The sequence below is a fragment of the Lipotes vexillifer genome, unplaced genomic scaffold (assembly GCF_000442215.2).
Source record: "Lipotes vexillifer unplaced genomic scaffold, Lipotes_vexillifer_v1.1 scaffold386, whole genome shotgun sequence".
Taxonomy (NCBI): domain Eukaryota; kingdom Metazoa; phylum Chordata; class Mammalia; order Artiodactyla; family Lipotidae; genus Lipotes; species Lipotes vexillifer.
In genome coordinates, this window is record NW_006772588.1 from 125,916 (window position 1) to 131,688 (window position 5,773).

The 5,773-nt window shown below is 45.4% G+C and overlaps 1 pseudogene; it reads right to left on the reverse strand.

The window, feature by feature from the left end:
* Positions 1–4,381: 4,381 nt before the first annotated feature.
* On the reverse strand, positions 4,382–5,335 carry LOC103071245 (alpha/beta hydrolase domain-containing protein 17C-like; annotated as a pseudogene).
* Positions 5,336–5,773: the final 438 nt, after the last annotated feature.

A 5,773-nucleotide genomic window follows, 5' to 3' on the forward strand; every position in this document is an offset into this window, starting at 1 on the left:
GGAACATAAATAAAGAATACCCCCATTGCTATTTCTTCAGTAGTCTTATGTTAAGAGTGAAATAGCCCCCATACAAGGTGGAAGTCCTTTTGAGACGGAATCAAATTTAGTTTTAGAGCATAAAAGCAAGTCATCTACAAACATTTTTGTAAAAGCATCAGAGTAAGACAACTCTACAAGTGACAAAACACTTAAAAAACATGGTTAAAGACCTGATTACAATGCAGTTGTTAAGGAAATTTGGCTATTTCTGTGACATACAACACTTTAAAATAATAACTGGAAATACGACTGAGAACATACCACAGCATTTCAAATTTTAGGGAGTTCATATAATTTCTAGAACATTAGAACCTTCTAAGAAGGTTGATCATTACTTATTTGACAATATTTCCCATGTAATTTAACATACCAAAAAATGCTAATTAGTTTAATATCTCTCTTTGATGTGTTCAGGGACCCTCTGAAACATTCCGAAGTTAACTAGAGGTCAAAAGAACATTTAGAATTTGAGGAAGTTTGTCAAAGACACCAAAAGGTTTCTTTTTTTTTTTACATCTTTATTGGAGTATAATTGCTTTACAATGGTGTGTTAGTTTCTGCTGTATAACAAAGTGAATCAGTTATACATATACATATGTTCCTATATCTCTTCCCTCTTGCGTCTCCCTCCCTCCCACCCTCCCTGTCCCACCCCTCTGGGTGGTCACAGAGCACTGGAGCTGATCTCCCTGTGCTATGCGGCTGCTTCCCACTAGCTATCTATTTTACGTTTGGTAGTGTATATTTGTCCATGCCACTCTCTCACTTTGTCACAGCTTACCCTTCCCCCTCCCCATATCCTCAAGTCCATTCTCTAGTAGGTCTGTGTCTATTCCTGTCTTACCCCTAGGTTCTTCGTGACATTTTTTTTCTTAAATTCCATATATATGGTTTAGCATATGGTATTTGTCTTTCTCTTTCTGACTTACTTCACTCTGTATGACAGACTCTAGATCTATCCACCTCATTACAAATAGCTCAATTTCGTTTCTTTTTATGGGTGAGTAATATTCCATTGTATATATGTGCCACATCTTCTTTATCCATTCATCCGATGATGGACACTTAGGTTGTTTCCATCTCCTGGCTATTGTAAATAGAGCTGCAATGAACATTTTGGTACATGACTCTTTTTGAATTATGGTTTCCTCAGGGTATATGCCCAGTAGTGGGATTGCTGGTCATATGGTAGTTCTATTTGTAGTTTTCACAGCAAGATCCTTTTTGACCCACCTCCTAGAGAAATGGAAATAAAAACAAAAATAAACAAATGGGACCTAATGAAACGTCAAAGCTTTTGCACAGCAAAGGAAACCATAAACAAGATTGATGATGGCCATTCTGACTGGTGTGAGATGATATCTCATTGTAGTTTTGATTTGCATTTCTCTAATGATTAATGATGTTGAGCATTCTTTCATGTGTTTGTTGGCAGTCTGTATATCTTCTTTGGAGAAATGTCTATTTAGGTCTTCTGCCCATTTTTGGATTGGGTTGTTTATTTTTTTGTTATTGAGCTGCATGAGCTGCCTGTAAATTTTAGAGATTAATCCTTTGTCAGTTGATTCATTTGCAAATATTTTCTCCCATTCTGAGGGCTGTCTTTTGGTCTTGTTTATGGATGCTGGAGAGGGTGTGGAGAAAAGGGAACACTCTTGCACTGCTGGTGGGAATGTGAATTGGTACAGCCACTATGGAGAACAGTATGGAGGTTCCTTAAAAAACCAAAAGGTTTTAAACGTTTGGCTAAGTAGGATCATAGTCGCTGTGAAACAATAGTCATTTAACCAAAGTGACAATAAAAGATTTCAAAGGCAAATACAGAAAGTTACAACAGATTGCTTAAGAGTTAGCAGAGAAACTTTACAAGCTATTTATCAAAGGAGATCAATATTTCAAGAAAACTTTTTTCTCTTAACAGAGTAAGAAAACAATTTCTAGTTTTGTACAACTTTACTATCAAAATTCATTCACTTGATTAAATTCAGTCTATTCTTAGTTTGTCCTGACCATGCATAAAACTCTTTTTTCAGGGTTCCTTTTTAAAATTTCTTTTATTAAATTTTTTTTTTCTGATCCATGCATCCTTTATTCCATCACCAACCGCTGTGCTGCATCCAAGCAACAGTACACAAACTGGCAACCAACCGCAATTCACCTGTACAACGATCGGAGGCTTACGGTACATTTAAGGCTTTTAAATTTGGAAACAAATTTTTTTAATAAAACCAAAGAACCCTCAAACCCAAACCCCCAACCAATCAAGTAGTGTAGCAGTTTTAAGCATCTTACACTTCTGATGCTTAACGGAGCAACTCCAGTGTGAAAACCCAAATAACTCCTAAACTAGAAAGATTAGTTTAGTGAAATTTTAATTACATAAATTTTTCAAAGCATAAACTTGTAATTTTTTGTCTTGGAAGTGTTCTTAAATTTTTAATAGAAAACATAGGAATAAAAACATATTAACAGGGACTTCCCTGGTGGCGCAGTGGTTAAGGATCCGCCTGCCAGTGCAGCAGACGCAGGTTCGAGCCCTGCTCCAGGAAGACCCCACATGCCGTGAAGCAGCTAAGCCCGTGCGCCACAACTGCTGAGCCTATGCTCTAGAGCCTGTGAGCCACAACTACTGAGCCCACATGCCACAACTACTGAGGCCTGTGCACTTAGAGCCCATGCTCTGCAACAAGAGAAGCCATCACTATGAGAAGCCCACGCACTGCAACAAAGAATAGCTCCCGCTCTCTGCAACTAGAGAAAGCCCACACGCAGCAACGAAGACCCAATGCAGCCAAAAGATAAAAAAATAAAAATAAAAATAAATAAATGAACATTAACAAAATGTAGGCAATCATTTACATTACAAACAAGGAATTTGCAGTTTGTTGTTGTAGACTGACAGAAGAAAACTACCCATTAAGAATCTATGCACAATGTAATTGCAGATATGTACGGTACTTTAAAAAAGCCTACAAGGAGGACTTTACAGAAGGACAGTCGGCTAGGTTCTTTGTTAGACCAACCAGACGAAGGAAATATTAAATCTCTGTGGACTAGTAATAAGTTTACTCTTAAAAAAAAAAAACCCAGGGCTTCCCTGGCAGCACAGTGGTTAAGAATCTTCCTGCCAATGCAGGGGACACGGGTTCGAGCCCTGGTCTGGGAAGATCCCACATGCTGCAGAGCAACTAAGCCTGTGTGCCACAGTTATTGAGCTTGCGTTCTAACTAAGCCCGTATGCCACAACTACTGAGCTTGCGCTTTAGAGCCCACGAGCCACAACTACTGAGCCTGTGTGCCGCAACTACTGAAGCCTGCACGCCTAGAGCCTGTGCTCCGCAACAAGAGAAGCCATCAGAATGAGAAGCCCACGCACCGCAACAGAGTACCCCCGAGGGGCTTCCCTGGCGGCGCAGTGGTTGGGAGTCCGCCTTCCAATGCAGGGGACACGGGTTTGTGCCCCGGTCCGGGAGGATCCCACATGCCGCGGAGCGGCTGGGCCCGTGAGCCACGGCCTCTGAGCCTGGGCGTCCGGAGCCTGTGCTCCGCAACGGGAGAGGCCACAACAGTGAGAGGCCCGTGTACCACAAAAGAAAAAAAAAGAGAGAGAGTACCCCCGCTCGCCACAACTAGAGAAAGCCTGTGTGCAGCAACAAAGACCCAATGCAGCCAAAAATTAAAAAATAAATATATTTTAAAAAACCAACCAGTTTCCTTTTGTTTAAGAATATTCCAGAATATTCTTAAGAATATAATTTATAATAATTATAAATATTATGTTTATATGGTTCCAGTTGATGAAGCTGTTCACAACAGTTCCAGTAAATTACCCTTTAATTGATTTGTTTGGGGGAAAGATCGGTATGTTAACAAAAATTAACGAAGGAATTTTCATCACAATGGTTTCCAGTTACACTATCACAGTTTCACAAGTGGATTGGACCCCTGAATCCAGTGGCTGAAAGAGAGCTGCAGGTCAAATACTGAGAATGGGGATGGAGAGAGGTTGAGTCCTGCATAAGTGAATCCTACTGTGATGGGTTAGGTAGAGAAAGGGATGTGAGCATCCTTTTTACAGCATGAGAAAACGGTCCCCCCCCCCCCCACTCAGCTCTCATTCCCATTCTGCAAAGCAATGAAGCTGGAAATCACAACTGTTCAGTTTAACATGTGTGAGTTGGTAGAACCTCTAGATACAAAAGACCAGGATGTCCTCAGCTCTTTGATTGATTAGGACGCCTGAAAAGCTGGGCACTTCCTCGTGATTATCACGCCATGACAGCTATCCAGTTAAAGGATGTGCAAAACAGAGGACTCTTGTAGATGAGATAAAATCAAGTCATCTTGAGGAATTAGAAAGTTCGTGAGATATGAACTGTTTTAGTCTTTCTAGGTACTGTGCATAAAGCTCTATTTCATTATGTCTTTGACCCAGAGGGGCTCCACGGCCCGGGAACAGCGTTCATACATGGCCAGGCCATGGGAGAAATCAATGACCTCGTCCTTTGTACCGTGAATGACCAACACGGGAGAGGTGACTTCAGATATCTTGTCAATACTGGGGAAAGCATCAAAGCACTATGTTTTCCTGGTATTGGGAAAAGCCACACGCAATCCAGGCATCAGAGGCGAACGGAGAATTACGGCTGCACACTCATACCCGGAGGCCAGGTGTACAGTGGGGACGGTCCCAATGCTCTGACCATACAGGATGATGTTCTCAGCACTTACGCCATACCAGGCACGCAGCGCGTGCCACGCGGCGTCGATATCAGCATAGAGGTTCTTCTCAGAGGGCTTGCCCGAGCTGACGCGCCATAGCCGGAGTAGTCGTAGGAGAAGATGTTGCAGTTGATGTGCGAACGACGGCCGATGTATCACAAGGAGCTACACGTCTGGCCCAGGTCCACGGCACTGCCTTGGGAGAAGAGCTGCGTGTAGCCGCTGGAGGGCGCGCAGCGCACGAACATGCAGCCGAGCCGGCTGTCCCGGGCCGTGCGCGAGAAGACCTCGACGGCGTCCAGCTCGCGCCGCGAGTACTGCCAGTCGGCGCGCTAGCTCAGGTGCAGGCTGCAAGCGCCGGGCCCCGTGCCCTCCTCGGGCCGCTGCTGCGCGGGCTAGGCTGCTGCGCCGGCTGGGGGCCGCGCTGCTCGGGCGCCAGCACTGTGTAGGTGGGCTGGGGCCGCAGGAAGGCCAGCTTGGCGGCGATGCGGCTCGGGCAGGGCGGGCAGCAGAAGAGCCAGCACAGCTCACCCGGCGAGGAGCCGTTCATCCTGACGCCCGGTTCGGGCATCGGGGCGGCCTCGAGCGGCCAAGCAAGGCGGCTGCAGTCCGTCGGCCCTGCGGCAGGAGTAGGAGGAGGAGCGGAAGGAGAGGCTCAGGAAGGGCGAGGCGGGGCTGGCCTGGCCGGCGTGGCGCTTCGAGTCGCGGCGGGTCAGCTACGGCCCGGAGGGCCGGGCGAGGCGCAGGCGGCCGGGGCCCGCGCGCCGCACAGAAAGCGGCGGGCCACGGCTGCGGCTGACACGCCGGCTCCAGCGCGCCGCCCCCCACCCCCCTCACGCCCGCCGCCTCCACTTTCGGGTTACCCAGGGTTCCTGTTTTTAGATTTAAATTAATTTCTACGCCACTTCATAACACAATCTTACAGTAAAGCAGAAAAGATATTTATTAATAGTCTGGAACATATTCTGTGTCTCGGTAATAAGACGTCAAAAGTAGGTAAACATAAATT